Genomic DNA, 24,807 nt, shown 5'->3' with positions numbered 1-24,807 from the left:
GCAGTGGGAATCTTCCTGCTGATTTCTGTCTACTTTTGAACAGGCTTCTTCCTAGCTGTGGGGACCTTGCATTTATATTGTCTTTACAGTTGTTACTGCCATCTGCTCCACTGGCTTGTCACGTCATGTTTAACGTTAAATCTGTAAACTCTTAGGGTGAAGGTGACCATCTCTTCCTTTGCTTCTGCTGTAGGAAATACGTTTGCTTAATGTTGACTAAGAAATTTAGGTCCTACAGCAATACAAATAATCATAACTTAATTAACATAACTTAATACATTCAAGTGTGCTTGTTCACATTTGCTACATATGCTTTAAACTTATATCTGTATCCGTTCAGGCTTGTATGGTATGTGCAGGGCATATTCGATTGCTTGTTGAAACAGCAGGCTGTGATACAATGAAATTGCATATATCCTTAGAAATATAACTCGTGTCATTCAACTTCATCCCCTTGCCTAATTCCATTAAATATAAGCAGAACCTGTTGACAGGAATTCAATATGTAGTATCTGAAATTAAGCCATGTAACCAGTCTTAGCAAAGACTTAACAAAGGTTGCAGTTGTACATTTTCCAGTTTAGGTACAAATGTCATGGGAACAGATTAATGTTCTGCCATTTTCTGTCCTTGTTATAATCTTTTTTTTTTCCCCCCCCCCCCAAAGAATGTCATATCAGAATTTTAATGTCTTGTATAATCTGTGAATTATATCATTGTGCTCTACCGCTTTGACCTTTTCTACACACTGTAATTTGATAGAGTAGCCATTCCACTGCTTTTTTTTTAAACTACTTTATTATCCCATAGGGAATGTGTAGACTGGGCAGACATTCAGAATACACTCCACCGTCATTTTGACATCAACTGTCAGCCTTTCCATTGCTTTACAAGGCTGTTACTCAGGCTTCATATTCATTAAATTGGTATCTAAAAGGGAAGTAGCCTTATCAAGGAACGTTATAAAGAGAGGAGCTTTGAAGGAGCGACGTGTACCAGAATACTGAAAAGTCAAAGTAGTGTTGCATAGGTAACATATTTCTTTAAGTAGCGTAACTGTATATGTTCCCAGATGCCAAAGAATTAATCTGTGCTATAACAAAGGTGATATCAAAGTAGAAAAAGAAATAATTTTCATCAGTTCTCATTATGATGTGGGGATAGTACACTTGTGGCCTTAATGCCATAATAATAGCAAAAGCTATGAGGAATGGGAGATAGCGCCAGGCATTACATTTTGAAAGGGTACAGGAATAATGTTACAATGTCATCAATGCCATATCTGTGCATGAATGAGATCTAAGTATTAAAAGTATAAGAGCAATTATTTGATTTCACACTGATTTCATTTGAAGGTTCATCATGAGAGTGAATTATTTCAGTCTCTGATGCCTTTACAGAGTGATGTCAGTATGCTGTGCAAATGCTTGTTCTCTGACATGTGTCAAGAGTGCTTCAGGTATGTTTTGTCCTTCTATTTTTTTCAACTTACTCTGTTTACTGTACAAAGGTTTCATGAGCTCTTACTGTACACTTTGAAGAAAATAATCTAATTCACTATGACTGAAACACAGTTTGAAAAGAAGCATTAGTTATGTCGAAGGAAAAACTCGTTTTGAAAAGTAAACATAGATTATAAATGTAAGTTAACAACTTTTAAGTCATAAGAAAAAGGATATATATACTACTGAAATTGACACAAGGTGTTTAAAAATTCGGGAATGTATTTCTGACTCTTCACCTTACTTTGGAACAGCAAATATTTTTAATTGACAGCAACAAAATTGTTCATCATACAGACATCTCCCTGTCACATCTGTTGCTGAGTGACTTTAGAAAAGTCCCAGCCTCTAGGCTGTTTTTTCCCTTTTCCTATCATTCCTTTCTTACCTTGGAAGCCCTTGAGTGCAATGTTTTGTTGTGTGAAAGACGGGGCATAAAGAAACTCTCATTTAGGTGTGCCTTTAGGCTGTACCATAATACATAACAATTAATTTAGTCAAAATTTACATAGACTTCTGTGTAAAAATGACTTTATTATGGAAGTGTTTTTTGAGAACTGGTATATCACACTATATGTGGAACAGAATAGTGTTCAAATACATTGTATGTAGAAGTCATACATCCCATCATGTGCATTGTGTAAACTAGTTGCATTTCTGTAGCTAACAATACAAAAGTTGACATCTTTGCTGTTATTTAATAGTTCATGATTAAATGTATTCAATAATACCAAAACCGATTAAAACTTTAGCAGATGATGCTGTCCTTATTGTTCTAAGTAATACACTTTTTTCTTTTTTTTTTGGTGAAGACCCATTTGCTGCTTTGAAAATTTTGCAAGTTAAATACATACACAAGTAAAAATAAAAAGCAATCCTTATGAGGTTACTGAGGTTAACTTTTAGGTAATTTGTAAAAAAAAATATCTATAAATTGGAGGAAATACACTTTTGATTTTAAGGAGAATTAGAAAATAAAGTTTCTGTTTCCAGATTCAGTCTGTTTTAATAGATCTACTAGATTGTGTCCTTCCCTTCTGACCATAGTCTTCTCACACTAATGAAACTTGCCTGTAATATGTGAACCAGAAGCCAGTTAAATTCATATAAAGTTGTTAAAATCAATCTCCTGTTATATTTAAGTGAGGATCCTATGATATACAGACCATGACAAAAGTAAATCAAAATATGATATGTAATGATACAAAGAGGGATTTGAGAAGAGAAGATGACAGTAAAAATGAAAGGGAGGTTCAATAATGGAATGTAATGCAGAATGCTTACAATTAAGAAACCACCCATCTTAAATTTTCCTATCAAATCCAAAAGGTTTTCAGCTACTTTTCAATAATTATTTTGGTAGCACTCCTACAGGTAAGAAACAGTAAAAAGGGTATGATTGGCCATATATATTGACACTGTAAAAGAACTGATTTTTGTCTCTTAGGCTAGCAGCCATGGCTCTAAGCTGGAGCATCTACAAACCCTACTCTGTCTTGTTGTTTTATACTACGCCAAGGAGGCTGGAAGGCTGTGTAGGAAGCAGGCCTAAGGCTGAGCTCCCTACGTATAGTGTCCATATGGGCTGCACCATATAGTTGCTGTGACCTGGCTTTGTGAGAAATGATTATCCTTCAATTAGTCTTTGGTGCCTTCGCACTCTGAACACAGATAACAATTCCCGTGTTTCCATGGGGTTGATGGTTACAGACACAAGTTTGAAAAAGGCACGACCTACTCACTGGATGCACAAGGACTTTCTTTGTAGTCACTGCGACTCTTTCCATTGATTTGCCTGGGAGTTTTGTTCAGCACTACTGTTTGCAGTGACCAGATCGAAGGAGAGGGAAAGACTGGGTTTTGACTTGTAACTAGAAAACAAAAAATGTGTTACTGGGCTAAGAAGGATGTCTTACAGTTTCATTCACTTAGGATTAACGTTAAACACAAGAAACTTTAAGAGCTTCTCTATCTGACTTCAGTTTATTCTTTTTTTAATGTATTCCCTCTCTTTATTGCTATTCATTTTCCTTATCTTTTGTACACTTACTAACCAATCCACGTCTCTCTCAAAATTTCCCTAGAAGATTGTCTTTTACAATAATTTGCTATAATCACCCATCTTAGTGATAGACTGCAGAAGGCACAATAGCTCCAAAAACAGACAGACAATTGGTGCTTATTTTCAGACAATTTTCACTTACATGATTTTTCTTTTTTTTTTCTTCTTTCAAATGCCCGTAAGTAACTACGTGATTCTTTTCAAGGTCTCTTAGATGTGACTGTGCCTTATAAAGATGACTCATTGTTCTGACCTTCAGTTCTCTCTCTTCATTTTGATGAGGCAACTTTCCATTTTGTAAAACAGAAAGCTGTTTTCACTTGCAAAATAATTTTATTGTGCCAGTCAAATTGCACAAGTCATAGCAGGATGAATCTCTTTGATTTACCATGAAGGCTAAGGGAACATTTAAAGAATCTCGCTTTGTGTGCATTTGTTTTGGGTTTTTCTGTTCTGTTTTTGAAAGCCAACTCAAAACATTTGCAACACAGATCCTTTTTTTTTTTTTTTTTTGGGGGGGGGTCCTTTTCTTTTGTTGTATTTTTTCATTAACTAGTTGAGTAATTTTGGTGCAGTGAGCTCTTAGTAAGCATTTTAAAGTCCTGAATACACACAATCATTTCTCTTTGGTAAGAATCAGGTGTTCTGACAGGTAGACATGTAAGATTTTCTTGATTTAAGATTAAGGGAAATCTTAGTTAATGTCTAAAAAATGGCCCTTCTCTTGATGGACTCTACTTGAAAGCACACATATTCGATACAGGATTCTTTAAGAGTGCTAATGTTAATTTTATGTGATATTGCATTGAACTTCTAGCAGTAAAAGGAAGAAAAGTATTTATTAGAATAAACTTCAGTTAAATTTGGAGGCAAGAAATGCATCTGTCCTTGTAGTTCAAGTAGTATTTCAAGAACAGTTTCTTATAGACTTCTGTCCTTCCTAATATTTTTTTTCCCATTCAGGACCTTAGAAAAATGTATTTAAGACTCTATTGCTATTTTAAACTTTACAGAAATAAAGAATCTGGCTTACTTTAGCCTGATCCTTTTAACCTTTCTGTAATTACAGACTTACCACTGTCCCATAAAAAAAATCTGAACTATTAATTTTTTATAGTGCTTGTCACTGCCAGTACCACTGTGTTTTGCTTGTTACACTACTAGCTAACAAATTTTGTGCTCTATGGCTTATCAGAGACATGTCTTTGTCAGTGCACATAGGTAAATGTAGTTGGGTTTTAGCCATCTTTAATTAGGAAACACCTGAGTTATGCTGAATTGTTGGGGCAGACTTCAGGTATTTTTATATCTGTGGAAAAGATGATAAAGAGTAAGAGCATCTAACTTGCAGGAACCAATATTAATCTGGTCAATGATGTGACTCCAAGGCAGAGTAAAAGTACTTGTAAGTCAGTTCTATTTGAGGATTTTTATAAGACTTATTCCAGTTTTGTGCAGTTTCCATGTAAAGCTGTATCAGCTGTGGGTTTGTTTTTTTTTTTTTCTTTTTTTTTTTTCTTTTTTTTTTTTGTGACCAGTAAAGCACGGTATTAATCTGACAATGTTTAGGTGACAGAAATTTAGAATGGTTCCGAGGTGAGTTGTGACAAGGAATTAAGTTTTCCCACAGAGAATAGTACATTGTGTGTTTGTTGGGAAAGCACCGTCTACATGTGCATGTGCCCACTGTTCCCTCTGGGTTGTCTCAGCCTGGTAGACTGGGTGTGCAGAGCCCAACAGGGACATGGGTGAGGTGAGTTGCTGCAACACCAGAAATACGAAGATGTTCTGTACACATTCCCGAATGGTGATGACACAAAAACAGCACCAGGAGGTGAAAGACAGGCTTTGGGATGTCTTTTCAGGGAACGTTCACCGTGACCACTTTTTAGGATATTATCATGAGTTTTATCATATTTTGTGCTTTTCATGAAGTACTTCTTGATTGTATACACAAACTTCAAAATGTGAATCTCAGGTTTATTCCATTTAAAAGACGGTGAAAGAATTAGTGTTAAATCTGAAGAATTTTAAGTTATTTTCATGATCCTTTGAAGCCTGTTTCTTGATACTTTGAATTGTCATTTGATAAATTCTTATGTGGGTTTTGTTTCTTCTGAATTTCCTGTTCCTCTGCAGATTATTCAGCTTTCACAAGCAAGAAGCTACTTCTTTCTTCTCTTCTCTCTTCTCCCCTCTCTCCTCCTCTCCACTTTTGAAGAGGAATGCTAAGTTCTTTAAAAAGGGTGTAATACTGGAGAGAGGCACACACAATTAGCAAATTGTTTTCTATTAAATCATCATTACTGTGGGTTCAAGACTACTGTTGAAAACCACCACCCTCATTTATTACAAAGACCTCCAATACTGACTTGTTTCATATATTATTTTCTTTCTTCACAGGGAGCTATTTATAGTGCATTTTATTAGTTGCATGATAGGTAACAAACAGAAACGCCGATACCATTATTTGTCATATACACAGTATTCCAGTTTTTCAAATTTATTAAACTGGTTTTAAACTGGCTTTTTTGTTTTCGTACTTAGATTGTCCTAACCTACAGTTCTGGCGAGACCTTGTGATAGGCACCAAGTGTGAAGAAACTGTTCATCTGAACCCTGTAGAGCATTTCACATTTTCAGAGAATGCTTCTCATATGTTTAAATTGTTGGCTCCATGTTCCTGATAGAAACAGCATTGCTGTTATTTGAGTGCATTTAATAATTTTTAAAGTTGAGGGGAAAAACTCTGGAAGAATATAAGAAACAATAAATTTATTAGTTATCCTGTGCATATGCTTCCTCCAGTAACACGAAGGCACAAGATTTCATCAAAGAACAAAATCAGAATGCTACTTAATGAAGAACAAAATTAGGTTACAGAGAAATACAAAGTCACTAAAATATTAAATAACACTTCAAATAATTTATCAGAGAAAACTCTGAAATTGAGCGAATAGTATATCTTGATAAGGTTTTTAGAATAATGTGTTAGTCATATCTTGTAGAAAACTTCAATAACAAGAGGGGTTCTGTGTCCTTTATGCCTTTCCTGTGTTGATTGCTTTACTTCTCATTGTCTGTTGCGTCTTTGGGTTTTTTAACTTTTTAAAAAGCAGCTGCATGAGAAACTTATTTTAGATGCTTTTCTAGTTTAAAATTTTTGCTTTCTTATGCTTTAATATTTGTTGGTGGTAATTTATTTGCTATTTGCACATAGACCCTCTGGATTTAGTAGTTTATGCATGGTTTTTTTAAAAATAAATAGATAAATTTTATCTTTTTTCATTATTTTAATTAGATTATATGAACTCCCTTCCTTCTGTGGACCATAATCTTCACACACGCTGGGTTTTCTTGTTTTCTCAGTTCAGGAGTATAGATCCAGATGCTACCATGCACCACATCATTAAAAACTGACTTAATGATAATTGCCTTTCAGACCCAGATGACAGGACATTAAGAGAAGATGAAGCATCTTCCTACTTCAGGTCCTTCCTTCCCCTTCAAACCCTTCAGCTGATAGCACTCCATTTGCATAACAGTCACCACATCCCAGAGGGAGATTGTAGCTCCCCTGTTTTACCTGCCAGTACATCAGTGTACCTAATCCCAGTACCAGTGAAAAATCAGACCTGTTGTACTGCCTGTCCCGATTGCTACACCAGGCTGTAGCTACTTGTTAGGGAAGGTCCTGGATTCCTACTGATGTAGGAATTCCAGTACCTTTCAGGCATAGGTTAGAAGTGAGCATGCACACTGCTGATTTCTTAAGCAATATATTGTAACGCGTGGAAACATGGTTATCTGTGTCTGAAGCTAAGACCGAGGAGACTGCTAGAGCTTGCTGTGAAAGGAGCCACATCACTAGGTCTGATAGAGAAACCGCTTTTCCCCACTGACCCGTTTATTTGGAGGGGAGGGCTTTTCTTCTGTGTTGGGAAATATCAGCTGTGCAGCCCCGCTCTCTCTCCTCTAGTATGCTTGCTAAATGGAAGAGTAATGATGTGAATTGTTAGATTGTTAAACTGGCTTGACCTGGCACAACATACCATGTTTAGTGTACTGTCTCTTGTGAGCTCTGAGGGACATTATATTCCTGCAGTGGATGTTGTTGGTTATCTCTAGAACTCTCCAATTTCAGCAGTAATCCCTAGCATGGTTTTCTAAGGAGCTAAGACACCTATGGTTGCACTCTGTGTCCTGTACTCCCAAAGCTTTTAAACCTGTTGGCTAATTCCATCTAAATTTGACAGAAGTTTTGGTGACATTCAATCCCCATATGTTCTGTGAAAAAATTGGTGGCTGGTCAGGGGGTAGAGACAGTACTGCGGTGGGAAAGGCAGGCAGAGCTTGGGTTTTGCAGGGCTTGTACCCGTGGCCCAGCAGCCAGTGTGCCCACAGCCCTGTCTGTGTGCTGTAGGGTGGCTGCTGCCCACTGTGCCTTCACCTGGTAGTAGTACCTGTGGAAACATTCATTCATTGGGAGTCTGCAAAAATCAGATGTTCACGTTTATAGAAGAATGTGTCTGCACCCCAGAGACATTCAAAACCCACCTGGACACGACTGTGCAGCCTGCTGTAGGAGAACCTGCTGTAGCAGGGGCTTGGACTAGGCAATCTCTGGAGGTCCCTCCCAACCCTGACCGTTCTGTGATTCTCTGTTTCTTTCTGAGTGTTCAGGTCTGTATTTCAATTGTGGACCTGTTGTGAGTGTGTGTAATCAAACTGTATTTTTTCAGTGCTACCTAGATCACTGGTTTTCTTCCAAATTCACCAGCTGTTCCATTAATTTTATTTTTTTCTTTGCTTCTTGGAGGCATGTATGCATGGATAGTTACATGTATCTTCGACCTGTGTGAGTACTGAAATGCTCACCCTGCATCATTATGGGGCAGTAAGAAAGTCGATAGTATCTCCCCGTGGAGGCTGTGATCCTTGCAGTAAGATTAGACTTTTCCTATTAGAGTTTCTGTCTGAACTAATAGTTATCCTGAGCTGAATTCTCATCTCTTGCTAAACGTACCCTCCCTTGAAAAGCTGTAAGGACAAAATCTATAGGAGTATGTCTTTTCTTTCTTTCATCTAAATTATCTCAGAGAAGGGGATTTCCTCAGGATTTAGGTATAGTCAAACCAAGAGTCTTAGGAGGAACTCTTGATACCTGGGTATCTCATTAGGTGATCCTTAACTGTCACAGAGGATTTGCTTCCAATGTTTCCTTTCTTCTGGAATTGATGACCATCTTTTGATTGTAATTGATTTTGGTAGAATCAAGGTCCCAATTTATAAAAAAAGTAATATAAGAAAAGTATGTAAAGTTGTGCAAAGGTAGAGAAAGACTGTTGGAAAATGGCTGGTTTTACATCCTTTTTCATGACAGCCTTTATGGAATGGAAACTACTTATTTGAAATCCAGATTTTTTTTTCCAATAGACAAAAAATTCCAGTCAAAATCTGAAAATCTGTGCCAAGTGGATGGACCTTCCCTCTGGTGTCCTGTCAGAGTGGGTTTCTGTTCCAAACTTTTTACCCAGAGCCCTAGAAACTTCCACAAGGAGTTAAGTATAGAACTCTTAAGTTTTTCTAGTAAATTGCTCTCTTTCTCCTATCCTTTTTCTTTAAAATGAATCTATATTTTTACTTCTTCCTGCTGTGAAACTAACCCCACTGAAATCTGGAGGGAAGGAAGGAAACTGTAGCAGATGGTAGATGATGTTGAAGAGAATAAAGTGCCTTTCAATTCTCCAGGATTACTTAGCCATCCATCATTAGATATCTTCTGTTTGGATTTAAGAAATACAGTTTGTGCTTTGATGAATAATTACTTCATCACAGCCCAAAGACATCATTTTAAATGTTTTATTTGGTGCAATTCCAGTTGAAAGGGAGGTAATTTCTTTTAAGTGGAAGCTAAGAGGTAAAATCCCCCAATAGTTAGAGATAGGAATTACTGAAAACTGCTCTCTTCCCATAAGTATGTTGGAAGTTACCCTGAGTATGTAAAAAAGGATTTCAAAATGTGGTGCAGCTAATGCATTGCAACGTTCCTGCTTTTGGTACTGACCCATAACAAATCTGTCAGTTAGTTTGCATAGATACACCACTGATATTGCTGCTTTACCTATGATGCATTATGCAGCTAGTAAATTTGTGGAAAAAGCCACAATGGATACTTTTTTTTGTCACCTGATGACTCGTAATTTCTGGGGTTCCAAGCAGCAATGCTGGCTGCTAATGTTACATCCATTTTCTATCAAAAAGAAGTGTAAAAATAGCTATAAAATAATCCCTCCAGTTCTGGTTCAAATCACACATACTTGCTGAGGTAAGGAAGAGAACAATTTGCAAAGGCGCAAACTAGCTTCCAGTAAACTGCTTGCTGAGCTACCTCTAGCCTTTTAGAAAAGGTATTCTAAAAAAAAAGTAACTTATTGGGGAGCATCCTTATCTTCTTAAAGCGTTGTCCTGCCACTAGGAGGTCTGGGTGCAGTGTCTAACCTTGGAAAGTTTTGGGGATGTTGTAACATATTTTAGATCACAGTCTGACCTCATCTATCAAGCTTTTTCAGGAGTGAAAGGTTTCCCAAACAGCGCTATTTGTAGAATGCCCAGTGTGGGTGAAGAATACCTTACCTGGTGGGCTAATATCTACATTAACATTTGCAACTTAATAAAAGTAGTAATATAAGTCAAATAGCAAACCATAAGAAGATATGAGCTATATGGATGAAATAGTTTCCTCCTGTGTAATAGAAATTCAGGCTCTATAAAGTCAGTAGTAATGCATCCTATTTGCAGAACTGTAATATAACCTGACTGTATTGCCATACCTATAATGTGAATTAATCATATGCTTCCCTACTTGGAGTTTAGTTCTAGCTCAGTGTGTTAGAGGGCCTTGATTTTTTTTCTTTTCTGAGCACATAACTGAAAACAATTTTGAAGGTAAAACTGAAATTTTGTTAGTTCCTTGTCCATTTGCTTCCAGTTTCTTTTGACAGTCCTTTTAGGTGTAAAAGACTGTTTCACGTGTGCCATGGGTCTAATGTAAGGAAAATGACATTTTCTATCTGGGATGATTCATTACTGTCTTGTGGAGCTGCACTGAAAAAATTCTGCTTTCTCCTTCCATGGTGTGCATCTAAAAAGGAGGTGGCTGTATTTTGAGGGAGAGGAAACCATCACTTGTTCAGATTCTTTGCTGATCGGGTCACAGATGTATATCATGGATATTTAGATAGCTTTTGGGTGTTACCGTTTATTGGAAAAATGTATCAGGAGAGATCTTGGAGGCTTGCTCTTAATGTGGCTTTTATTTCATTTGAAATCTGATGGAGGAACTGAGTGTAAATAATTAAATTCTAATGATGCCAAACTCCTCCCTCTGTAAAACAGACACAGCACTGAGATTACGTCTGGTAACAGTGATGTTTAGAAGAAATATACTTTATAGACTGTTCTGGAACCTTCGCTGTTGGCTGTGTGGAAAGAAATTAGTAACTTGAAATGCGTTAACTTCTTGAATGTTGATATGCAGAGTGCTTGATATGGAGAACTACATCTTTCTGTCCACACTGACAGAGCCTGTCAAACTGAGCTGGGTAATGTCATGATTCTGTAGAGGCATAGGACCATGTTCCCTGCAGACTACTGGGTGAGAAGGGCAGTGAAATTTATTCACAGCACTTTGCCAGAGTCTTTGTCGGAAGTCATGTTCTGATCCTACCAGTAGTGATGTTCTAATGTGGACACATACATTTAGGAAGAGCAGGTGAGTATATATTTCATATCAGAGTTGTGAAGTCTTCTTTTGGGAAATTTTGATTCTAGTTGGGGATTAAAATTTGATAAATAGAAAATACATGATCTCCATTCTCAGTTTTAAGCATTAAAATCCCATGAGGTGTTTGTTTAATGAACATTTAAAGTTAAACATGTTCTTTGTTTCCCATTTTTAATGTACTTTAGTTTGTTAGGGATCAGTATAAAAAAAAAATAAAAGGTGTGTAATGCCATGCGTATAATGTGAATGTGTATTTGCCATGATGATGAGCTGGACCTCCTTCTTGAAATAATGGGGTATACATGCATTTGGTGCACAATTGAGCATGAATTTTTGATGTTCCTCTAAGCAGCAGTTTTAATTTTTACTATTTTAAACTACTGCTTAAATTAGCAACATTTGGTAGGAGTGGTCTAACAACAGTTTGAAAATGATGAAGTCGGTCCGCTTGGGTATTCTCGCTGGTTTGGATACTGGCTTACTGTGTGAACTTCTAAACTGCATAATCTCTCTTAGGTATTAATTTTTCTGATTCTAAAGTGAGGGGTCCAATAATTGCCTCTGTGGAAGAGCTGTGCTTCTCTAGTGAGGGTTTTCCAACAGTTATTATAGGCTTTTGGTACACACTGAATGTTTTTGTGCCCACTTGAATAGCCACCATTGATGATCTTTCTTGTTATTTTCGCAAGTTAAATCTCATTCAAAAATACCATGGATTCTCCCCCACAAAATGTATAAGCTATATGAAGAAGCAATACAGAACAAAACTGTAAAAGGAGTGTAACAGCTTTGCAATATGTAGCAATATGTCTCTTAATGGCACCGACCTACTGTTTGTGAAGTGTTCTGAGTTTTACCAGCTTCTTTCTTTGTGGTCTTAGTCTTTCAGATCGTGCGGTAACACGTGAAGAATTTGCTGAAGCATGTCAGAGCCTCATCTCCTTTTCATACCTTCCTGAAGTTCCTTAGGTCAAATTAAAAGAGAGAATTTGGGAGAACATTAGAGGCTCAGGAACAAATCTGTTGGCTCATTTAAGCCTATTGTTTTCCGCTGCTTTAAAAGCATGTTGGGTTTGGTTTTTTGGGTTTGTTTTTTTCTTTTTTTTTTTTTCAGTAGTACAAATCCAGAGAAGAACAACTAAAAAATCCAGCAACCTGTTCATCACTTTTGGGACTAGACATTCACATGAGCTTCAAACCTTTTAATACATTCCTTGCAAATGCTAGTTAAGACAGAAGATTGCTTTGATTAAACAGGTTTTGAGACTGCTACTGTTTGTAGGCCTGCTGGTGATAAATGATGGGACCAGTATTCGATAAAAATGTCACAAGAACTACTTTATGGATTTCTGCTAAATTCCACTGAGGTACACAAATGTGCAGACTTGGTGGAATGAATGCAGTCAGGCCTTTGTTCATAAAAGTGACTTGAAAGGCAGCCCTTGAGTACCTAGTCATACTATTCCTTGAACAACAGCTGTAGCTAAAAATGTTGCGTATATTTGTGGTAATACAATATTTTTTTATTATTTCAGAAACCTTATTTTGGTTATTAAGATGCATAAAATCCAGAATATTGTCAGGAAACTGAGATCTTAGGATCTGGAGCCCATTTTCCTACCTAGAGAAGAGGGAAGAATTATTTTTTCTCTTGTTGGTCCAAATAAATTTTGCTGGTGCTTTCTTATGGCCCCATCAGCTATACTGCACGTCCCCCAAAGTGCTGCCCTTTGGTTGTGCAACATTGCACAACCTTTAAGTCACCTTGACAGCATAAAGGAATAGAAAAACATGCCAGAAAAGTCCCAAAGCCACTTTAATGGTATATATGCCCCTACCTGGAGGGCCTGTACTATTGCCTGTTTGCAGCTGCTGCAGCAGGACTGGGTAATATCGTTCTATTCCACTTCCTAGGAACCTATGTTGTTGCTTTGTCCAGAATTAAGTCAAGGGAAGAATAAAAGTAAATTAGAAGAGGAAAGAATATATGGTCATTTTAATCCAAAACCTTTATGTCCTTGTTAAACACCTTTAATTACTGAGTGCAGGTTTACTAGCAGTCACACAACTGTGGAAGAGGCCATCTAGGTCAGGATTTTTAAGACAGCTGCTCCATGAACATTTACTTTGTTTTCTTGCATGGAACTGAAACTGCTTGATTCAGTGACAGTTGCTAGTTTTCCTCTGGGAAATTCTCTTTATTTCAAGTGGTTGATACTGGTATTTGTACGTGAGGATTTACATTCAATCATTAACACTTTGGTGAAATGAAATTCCAAGTGGCCATGGTGTGTTAATGTGAAAACTTGGGCATCCACAGCTGTTGCCCTGTATAAAACCAAATACATAACCCAAAACCTTACAATTTACTGAGCAGTTTTGGAGTGTGCAGAGATTTGGAAAGTACAGCAATTGTGCCTAAGTCAATTAAAGATGGTTCACTTCAAGTAAGTTTTACACGGATGCATTGATTCGTTATATTCACCTAAATCACAGGAAAAAAGCACGAGCCAACCACAGTTAGCATTTTATGCTTAACTGCAATAAATATATAGTCATTTTAGAACATCTGATGTTGTTCAGTGTAGAAAAATTATTCGTCTACCAAGAGACCAAATGAGGACAGAACCTCAGTGTAAGAAAATAAAGTGATACTGGAGAATATCAGGACAGTGTGAGTTTTATCCTGGATACCTTTCACTTTTTCTGGCTCTCTAGGTTTAGAGTTATCTATAAAATGATAGCTTTTTGCATTAATTAGGTTGCTGTCTAGACCTCTGTTGTGAAATTTGCAGAGCAATTGAAGTTAATCAGTTTTCTCACAAATGCAGCTGTGTCCTCTTTTACACCATCATTGGTACAGTCTGACCACAAGCAGGCACTGGGATCAGAAGCCGAGGGAATGACTGACTTTGTAGTAAATAAGTAATGGCAGGTGCTTACATAGAATATATATATATGTATATATACATGCATATATGTAATGTGTGTGTATATACATATGTGTTTACATATACACTGAAATTACTATTTTTATATATATGTATTAAAAAAACAATGTATCTATATTTTTAAGCATTTGCCAGTGTTAATTTATATATGAATATGTATACTTGCACACTGAATCAGAGAGAAGAACGTTTTATGCATTCGATAGCTGCACTCAAGTAATAAAGCAATTTTGTAGGTCAAGAACAGTATTATGTAGATACTGATTTTGCCTTCTGGCCTCATCACTATTGTCATCTTATTAAAACTACAGAACTTGTGGTTTTAGCAAAAATTGTCTTATCAAAATGTTTAGAAGATTTCGTGGTTTAATTGCAACTTTTCTAGCCACTTTTAATAGTAGTGTGTAAAATGAAGCATGTACATTTTTTTTTAAACACTACATTTTCAAGAGAAAGAAATAATATGTCATATGAGATAATACTAAAAATAAAGTTGTTCCTGTAATAAGTGATGTAAAGGACGGATATTGTATTCTAAACATTGTAAACATTCTAATAACCATGTGAAATCATTGTAATTCTGTTATTACCTTCGTGCATTCATTGGAAAACAAGTAATATATAAAAAACTGAACTCAAATCTGGTATAAAACAAAGGACAGGAAATATCTTTCAAAAGCTCAGAAAGGGAGATCTACTTAAACAAAGCAATTGTAATTCTAGAACATGCAATTGAAGGGAAGAACATAGGTTTAATTATGGGATTAGCTGTCTCTGGTAGCAGCTCACTTTAGAATATATCAGCATATTACAAAAGTATCTTGTAGAACTTGAAAAATGGAAAGAGTGGCAATTACATTGATACTAGATTTTAAAAAGGAAAAAGAAGATGTGTGCTAGAGAGGCTACAGAAATGTAGTCAGTTTAGGAAAGCTCAGTTAAATTATGTGGCATCTTAAATGTTATAGGTAATGTCTCTTCAAGTAAGTGTTTCCAGCCTAATGCAGATAATAGGATAACAAGGCATTTATGGAGATTATATTTTAAAAGTTACAAATGTACTACTTTCTACCCAACAAGACTGCACACAAAAACAGTGGGGTCATTCAGGAAATAGAGATATTCATAGTGTAGAAGAGAAGGAATTCAACTTTGCTGGGCTTAATGGCTTTTCCTTGTGTCTTAAAGGCTTCTTATGCCCTTTTTAAAAATAGTTCTCCCTTACATAGTGCATTTGTGCTGCGGTTCTAAAATGTGTTCTTTATCTCCTGTGTCATAGGGACCAAAATGTCACATGTTTTCAAATCTTTCTTAGTTCTGTAGTTCCTTTTGAAAGAGAGGGTTGTTTGATATGCCCAATCAGTTGCAAACAGGCAGGGACTTTTTGCCATCAGCGAGTACCTGAAGTGGTGTAACCTGGCATGAAGTCCTTCACGTGTGGGAGCCCCATCATCTGTCCCTTTCACTTGTTTACTTAGCTCTGCAAACTTACGGTGCAGTTTTAATTTCCGATCAGAAAGTTATTGCATGACTTAGAAACTTGAATTACTTTAAGAAAAACGAAGAGATCAGTTAGAAAAGTTTGTTAGTAGACTCCCTTGCTAGATTGGAGAAATAAAGTTGATGCAGAGTATAAAGGGTAAGTGTAATGATGTAATATGTCCTTATGTGTGAGTGCTGGACTTTGCATTGACTTGGTAGTTGGATCTGGTCATATGTGAAGATGTGAGATAATGGAATGTGACACAGAAGGAAAAATAGAGAAGAAATGAGGAAATTAAGAAGGGAAAGCATCAGATAAGAACAGGAAAAGCATGTATTGCAGCAAATAGAGACACATTTGAAGAGGATGCTAGGAACTGTGGGTGCCTTCTGTTGTATGACTGTCGGTGAAGGACTTAGAAAAGAATTGGACCAGACCCTAGATCATGACTGATCATGGCATGGGTTGGGTTTTGATGGGGGCAGGGGGGAATACTTACTGCACAATAGCATGGAAGTGGTCATTTTAGTATCATTAATTATTCAGTTACCTTTAAAGTAAAATAGTAACTTCAAAAATGTAACAAGGCACATGGATAGGGTGGGTTTTTTGTGTTTTAAGATTTTTTTTACTATTTCTTTTTTTTTTTTTCTCTCCTTTTTACACTAATTAGGAGTAGCTGCCTACCTCAGTGAGGTGAAAGGTATATACATATTCTCCCAGATCATTAAGATGATGTAAAGCGTACTACCTTCTCACTTGCTGTTGCTTACTGGTAGGATGGGACTTTTCAACCCTAGCATTTGCCATCAGTTCAAAGAGCTTATTTATTTTGAATCTTGCTTTTTCTTCTATGCATCTTGAAGATTTAATTTTCTTCAGTTCTCTTAATCTTATTTTCTCTCACAAATTTATTATCAAATTCCCACTATTTTCCCCAGATAGACCCTCAAAACCCATGTGTTGTTCTCTGGATCTTTTCTTTGCTCATGGCACCTTGTCTATGGCTATTCTTAGGAGACTGTTTTTAACTTGGAAGAAAGTGGCTTAATGCTGCCTTCCAGGTGATTTTTTAACTCATGCTGACCTCACTTAGAGGTTAGCACTTCCAGATTTGTAGTGATGGAGTCCAAACGCTGCTCTTCAATTATCTCTCCTGATCTTCGGCATGTCACCAATCTTACATTTCACCCTATTTTAACTGAACATCATTCCCCCTTCACCCACCTAAGCATATCTTCTCAGAGGACACTCAATTCAGAGTCACAAACATCCTGGACATTTTCTTGGTCACTTGCTGTTTGGCTTTTAAAAATGTGTATTCATTTTCCAACATTAATTTATCTGAATATATCTTGCTGTTGCATTTTCTCTACAATGCATTGGTCCATTTAGCAATAGAGACATGTCCCCTTACCCCATGCACCATGGGTTTTTAAATTGGATATTAGGAAAAAATTTCTTCACCAGAAGAGTTGTCTGGCATTGGAACAGGCTGCCCAGGGAAGTGGTTGAGTCTCCATCCATGGAGGTATTTAAAAGCTGTGTAGACATGGCACTTGGGACCATGGTTTAGTGGTGGACTTGGCAGTGCTAGGTTTACAGGTGGACTCAATGATCTTAAAGGTCTTTTCCAACCTGATGATTCTATGATTCCGTTTGAAAATCTGTGAAAAACGTCTGCTCAACCTTTAGAGGTGTGGCATAACACAGTAATGGGTGTATGATCAGATAATTAAAAGATGCACTTCAAAAAACAAAACTTGCCAAAAAATATTTTCTTCTAGCTAATCCATGTTGACAGGAGAGACAGTCTTTAATTATGTGGAGAAATTATTCATTCCTTACAGTCTGCAGCAAGCTATAGGAATTAAATGCAGAATTTTTCTATGTTTTTTCTTTGAAGAATAAATATGAAGACATTTAAGGAGATAGCTGCATCTTTAAAATTGTTTTCTGTGATGACTTCATTTCAAGTGTGGATTTTTACATCCTGAACCTCACAACTGATGGTTTGCTGACATTAATGTTCAGAGTATCATTAAAGACATATTGTTACAGTAATATATTAAGTTTAATATATTAGCAATATAATGTTCTTCTATCATATATCAATAAATTAAACATTACACTGAATTGTTTGATCTATCAACAAAATGCATCATTACCTTGAACCATCTGAACATTTTGCAGTGTAATACATCATTGGGAAGGTGGAACCCTAATGAAAAACTAGCATGCAACCAGGCTTCATTATGTTAAATTATCTAAACCAAGATTCTTTAGCCTGATAAATATATCATGTAAGCCATCTCATCAGCTGGGAGATTGAGAGGTAGAAAAGATCTTTGAATTAGCATATGTCTGAGTGTAACAGGAGGGCAGAATCTGATGTGTTTTGGACATAAAATATAAGCCTAACATGGCTGTGGAAATAATTGGATAAACCAACACTTACTTCAGTCATGAAACTTGTCACTCTGTAATTACCTCTGGAGGTTAGCATTATCCTGTTGGTCTGTCAAATTAGAAATGTGGAATGGTAACTGAAAATGCATACCTGAAAAAATGAGTATCTCTCTATAGAGACATGATCATTAAGGAAGGTGAAGGCTCTGAAGGTACAGTCTCCTGTATTTGCAGGAAAACATGACACAGTCACAGGGAAAAGAGAAATTCAGTCATTTACATAAAACCAGAATGTAATTTATTTACTTCCCTCCCCAATAAGTTCCAGTAGCTGAAAGTGGCCAAGTTCCATACACATTCAAACATTATCTAATTGATATGGAAAATAAACCATGTCCATGTGCCTGTAGCTTTGCTACAATTCAAAATGATACCATGTATTCTGACATTTCTAACATCAAACCCATAACTCTATCTGTCACTGAGTTAAATAAATCTCAGGTGGTACTTTAAAGAGTAGCAAATTTAAATACTTGCTGACAGAAGACTATTCAGAGAGGGACAATCAATTACTTTTATTCATGTATTTAAAGAAAAGTGATTACTTACCTAGTTTTCCTATTAAAAATATGTTTTAGTAAAAAATGTAAGTTTTCATAGGAAAGGCGATTATAATTTTTTGGGGAAAATAATGACATTTTTATTTTCACATCAATTTTTGATGAGACAAAACAGAAGATAGTTGATTACAATCAGAACAAATTGTAAATAGTGACTTGATTTTACTTCAAAAATCTATTTTGAAGAATTAAAATTTGAATAAGAAAAAAATGCCCCAACTTCCCTTTTAATTATTTTGTAGAGTAAGGAAGCATTTTTGAGTCCTCCCTAAACAAAAGTAACCATGTTTTAGTCACATAAACCTTTTGGAGTATAATAAGTCAGGATTAGATTTAGTCAGATTGCTGATGAAATATACTCTCCTCTAAAACTGGAAATACTTTCTCTTTTCCTATTTTTTTTCCCACATAAATGTTTGTTAGATTATGTGAAACAGCAGTGTGATCTTGGAGAGGTAATCACAGTTTATTTCAGTGGGACTTACCTGCAAGAAAATGGCTCTTTTAGCAAAGGCAAAACTTCATTCTGAAGATTGAGCACCTGCTTGTTTGTAAACATTGTCTGATACTTCAAAATGCTTATTGATCTAGATAAAGCACGTGACTAATTGTTTGGAAGATCAGTAGTCAATGTCCTACTCACCATGTGGGAAGGTGAAAAATCTGGCCTTTTTGCAAGTAGCATTTCCTGAATTTTAAGTTACTAAGAATTCATGCAGTTGTGTGCTGTATGGAGCAAGAGTACAGGGATTCCTTTCTCAATTCTTTTTTTTGTTTTAAGGTGGATTGGAGAACCATCTCTCATCCACCTATGTAAGAATATCTCAAATAGCCTTTTCTGGTGTTTAGACATTTAAAAATTGGTATGTATCCTTCCAAAAATGTTGGATGGCAAGGTAGCATCAAATAAAATGCATAATTTTGAGTCAGCATCTTTATTAATTTCTTTAATTTAAATCTGAATATTAATAAGGTTTGCAGTAAGTAGTTAACTAAAAAAATGAAATTTAATTTAAAAATTCATAGGCTGTATTTAAAAGGATTTGTGGAATATAGTTAAAGATTCAAACCTAATTAAAAATACCATACTACATTAAAAATGAGGGAAATGTTTTCATGATGACTATACTGCAAATAAATTAGCTGTTCCATTAATACTATTTGTTTAATGCTAATGAAATGCTGAGACATAATTTGGAATACATAGTTTTGTGAATTTTTCTTTTTAGACTAATCCTATGTGTGTTTTAAGGTTCCATACTGAATATTTTTCAGTAGGCTCTGAGGCTTATATCCAGTAAAAAGCCCCATCAAAGGTGGTCTGAATCGGCTATTTAAATATATTTGAAATTTAGCTCTGTTAAAAAAAAAAAAAAAAGGCACAGGTCTCAACAATGGCTGTGGATATTTATTTATTTCCATGATATTTCTACATATACAAGCAAACAAAAGAAGTTACATTCAGAACTGATGAGCAGTGTTGTCTGTGCGTGCATGTGTTCTGTATGTACATATATATATGTATTTTTAAAAAGTGTATTTGCCATGTCCTAATGTTCCTCTTCCTCCTCAAGCTACTGCCAATGAGAACAGAAAGGTACAAGCTGATGGAAAGGATCAGATGTGAAATCTGGTTCCACAGGTGCCCGGGCAATTAAACACCTTTACAAAGCTCTTTCTTTTCTATTTCTTCTATTAAGTTTTGTTTACAATAGGACCCAGAAACTTCATGCAAAGATCAGTATTTCTTTTAGGCTGGCATAGGCAGGGTTTATTGTAAAGAAGACATATGCCGGTGCCACATCCATCTCTCACCTTTGCATCTTCTAGAGCAAAAAACACATTAGTTCAGTGGTGTCCTGGTTTCAGCTGGGATAGAGTTAATTTTCTTCTTAGTAGCTGGTGCAGTGCTGTGGTTTGGATTTGGTGTGAGAACGATGTCGATAACACCCTGGTGTTTCTGGTAGTTGCTGGGTAATTTTTATACTATAATAAATACTATATATTTATAAATTTTATATAATTTAAGTCAAGGACTTTTCCATTTCTCGGTCCCTGCCAAAAGGCTGGAGGGGCACGGGAAACTGGGAGGGGACACAGCCAGGAGAGCTGATCTGAACTAGCCAGTGTCCTGGGACACCACGCTCAGCACATGAGCTGGTGGGGGTTGGGCATCAGTCAGTGGGTGGTGAGCAATTGCATTGTGCATCACCTGGGTTTTTTCTCCATTCCCTTTGGATTTCATTCCTCAACTCTTCTCCTTCCTTTTCATTATAATTGTTGTTGTTATTCTTATTTGTTTTCTTTTATTTCAATTATTAAATCGTTCTAGTCTCAACCCTTGAGTTTTTACATTCCTTCCTGATTCACCTCCCCATCCCTCTGTGGCAGGGGGGCGAGCAAGCGATTGCGTGGTGCTTGGTTGTTGGATGGGGTTAAACAACAAATAGTTCAGACCTCAAGAGCTAAACCCAGGATATAACTTTGACCAGTCATAATAATCTACCTTTTTTTCCTCATGAGGAAGCAGACTGTCTTAAACACAAAAAGCCCAGTACAGACAAAGAGACCACTAATGTTTTAGCTATCCCACATTAAATTAGAGTTGTAAGGCAATAGTTTAATTACAAATATGTAAGCTATTATTTGAACTACCAAGCAAATAAGCATTAGAAACATTAGACAAATTCTGTGCAATTATGGGCTATGCAAGCTGTTGGTTAGGTGGTTAACATTATGGTGAAAAAGGCAGCCAGAGAGTTTATTTAACACATTTTTACCCTTTTCCTTTTACTAATACTTTTATAAAAGTTTCCTCAAAATAAAAATAGGTGGCATCCCTCAAATAGAACCAGGACACTGTTAACCCCCCACCCCCACCCCGCAAATCCTATGAAAAACCCATGTTTCGGGTATCACAGAACACATCTAGCATTTGAAAAATGTATTGTTTGCATGGACTAGATTAGTAGTACTAAATAACTTTTTCTGAATGTCAACACTCTAAAAATCTACATAGCAAAAAATTAACAGAGCAGAAAGTTATAGCACTTGGTGTCCTGTAGCATCATCCCTCTTTGCTTTGGTAGTATCTGAAGAATGAAATGTGGGAAGAATGAAATGTGGGGGGTGAATGAAGAGCCACAAGGGCTTTGTCTTTATGATACGTGTGTATGTATGTCTGTATACCCACAGATATACACAGAGAAGGAGCCAGTATGCACTGTGGAGAAGAGCATTAGTGCTTAAATTGCATTGTTGTTTTTTTCTTTTCAATGCCATTTTGCCCCATTACTTAATTTCTTTCTTTTCTCTCTAGAATCTCATCAAGAAACTAATCGACAGCATAAAAGAGCATTGGCTTAGAGTACCTTTCATACAGCTATTTTAATCAATCTTCAGTAGCGTGTATGAATTCATATAAGACCTTCAATTAACTTGCACATTAACACTGGTAAAACAATTTTAGATCCTTAACTTATCAGGAATGCTGTATGCAAGGGATTTAAATAGCTGAGCAGAATTTGTCATCAGACACAGTTCATCACTGTGCTCGTATTATACTGGTCACCAAACAGAAAAGGAAACAAATGAACTGAGAATGTTGCTTTTCTGAGATTTTTCCATTCTTTAAGTGTCAATGTGATCTGTGAATTACTGTCTCACAAGTTTAAGCAGGTTTTCTGAAGGGAGAAGTACTTACTACTCCTGTTGGCCTCATTCAGAATTGAGGATAGTCTCTATGTGAAGAAGCCCACCTCATTTGGTTTTGTAGTGGTTTATAATGTTTGATTTCCTCTTTACATTGCACATTATCATACCTCTTAGTAGTAGTTATCAGGAAACTTCAGATCAGAAATGGTGCTTAACTTTACCCATTTGCACAGCGTTACCAAAATCAATGGACAACTCATACAGAAAACCTCTACCTGTGTGGGGAGTCACCTGCTCTCTTTGGAGTAGAAGTTTTTACCTAAACATGCGCATAAAATAGCTAATGCATGTCATCTCAGTTTTTGCAGCAGTTAACTGATGAGGTTAGATGCGTTGTTAACTATTCAGCATGTAGATGTTTATTCAAAATTGTATACATCTCAAAAAATCTACTAGAAAAAATTAGCTATTTTTGTGCTTTCCTACTTGTTTTAATCAATGTATGAAAATACTTTTATGTCTTAAGCTTGTTTCTAAGGCCTCATAAGAAACAGGAGCTTACTATAAAATAGTAAAATAGCATAGACAGTAAAAATGCATAGTACCTACTAGTCCTCACCATGAAGGACCCGGATTATTTTACAAACTATTTCAGTCTTTTGATGTCAAATTCTGCTTTCAGAAACTGCAAGGTAAATCCAAATCCCATGAATGAGAAGTGTTTTACTGTACTAAATATGAGCTAATGCTTCTAATGTTTCAAATATGCCTATAGTAGTTTAGCCTGTAGTACATTAATTTGTCCAAATTATTTTGTGTCTGGTCAAAAATGATACAGTAGTCCTTCTCCTAGTCAGAAGTATAATGACTGAGTTTCATATCCAGTTATTCTGTTATCTGCTCAAAATTTCTGGTGGCTGGATGACATTATTATTATGATGCAAGTTTTCAAGGATACCTATCGGGATTGTCACTGTAGCAACAGAAGAAAACTATGTTGTTTTGGAGATATGGCAAGGACCTTCATTTAATACTTGTTGGCGACCTTGTTGGTTCTGAAATGCATTCAGCTCCGAGTGGGTGTGATCAGTCCACTCCAGTGAAGTGCGTTAGACGTGGATTTGGCCTCTGAGGTCAGAGCAAATATTTTTTCCTCTAACTTACTGGAGCGATTCTGGGATACAAGAACCATATGCCTATATGGTGAAGACCAATGAACTTTAATGGAATTTATACATTTATGAGAAAACTGTACAACATCACAAAACACCTGTTGGTGGAAGCTCATATGTGATTTATTTCTTGACTGTACTCTTTACAGAACTCAGGAAATACAATCCTGATAAAATCTTTGCGCTCTTTACTGATGGTTTTCAGTCAGCTTGTGTTATATACATATACATACACAGTCAACTGTGTATGAAACTGAATCCCCCTCATCCCTGTCACATATGTAACTCCAGGAAGCTTGAAAACTGTATGCAATTACCAGATACAAAAAGAAGGTAATTAAAGTAGTGCGTTCTCAACACAGAAATGTATAATGTGCTAGAGAATAATTAAAGATGTGAGAACACAGATCACTAGGAATTGCCCAATAATAGAGGTTCACTTGAAAATAAGGTAATTAAGTTAATCTTCTGATAGTGGAATTTTGCAGTAAGTACATGTATCAAATATGAAAGTAAGGAACTTAAGAGGTAATTGAAAGTAATTCAGGCATTAAATTAAGCTTCTAGCTATATGGAGTGGTAGTAATTACAGACATCAAAATTAGAACCATATTGTAATCAGAGTAACTACAGTGTAATTAATGTACCTACATCACAAACTACCTACAAAAGCAAAATACAAGGTGTTGGTTTCACAGAAAACATTATTGTTTTAAGTGGACGGTAAGTCAGTCAAAACTTGGAGCAGACAGCTGTACCCAAAATATGAATGCAGTTGTCTGGGCTGAGGATACGTACCATTTTCCAGGTGCTGAACCAAAACTCTGCCCTTGAGTTTCCAGGAGGCCCATGCAGGACTGGCCTTCCCACCTGATTTTGCTGTCTGCTGGTACACTTGTGCTGGGCACGAGCTTTGCAGGCTATCTGGCAAGTCAGGAGTTACAGCTCTGTCTCAGGCAGGCAGAGCCTTTACAGTTAGTTGCTTTTTGCAATTAGGCTTCTCAACATCTCTCAGGAAAGTACTACTGGCTCATTAAGGCTAATTGCTGGCAGGCACCTGAACCCCTTAGAGGACAAGGAGAGAAGCCAGGCTGTGGGGAGGGCTGTGGTGGGGGAGTAGGGGCGCCTACCAGGCAGGTGGATGCACCTTTAATCATTCCTACAATTG

The 24,807-nt window shown here is 36.5% G+C and overlaps 1 protein-coding gene across 1 annotated transcript in view; it reads left to right on the top strand.

The window, feature by feature from the left end:
- Positions 1-24,807, top strand: part of DPP10 (dipeptidyl peptidase like 10) — a 548,242-nt gene that overhangs the window by 139,370 nt on the left and 384,065 nt on the right. The gene's annotated exons all lie outside the window — the stretch shown is intronic.

The sequence above is a fragment of the Falco cherrug genome, chromosome 8 (genome assembly GCF_023634085.1).
Source record: "Falco cherrug isolate bFalChe1 chromosome 8, bFalChe1.pri, whole genome shotgun sequence".
Lineage (NCBI taxonomy): Eukaryota > Metazoa > Chordata > Aves > Falconiformes > Falconidae > Falco > Falco cherrug.
The sequence above is the reverse complement of the archived record's forward strand: the minus strand, read 5'-3'. Positions and strand labels throughout refer to the sequence as shown.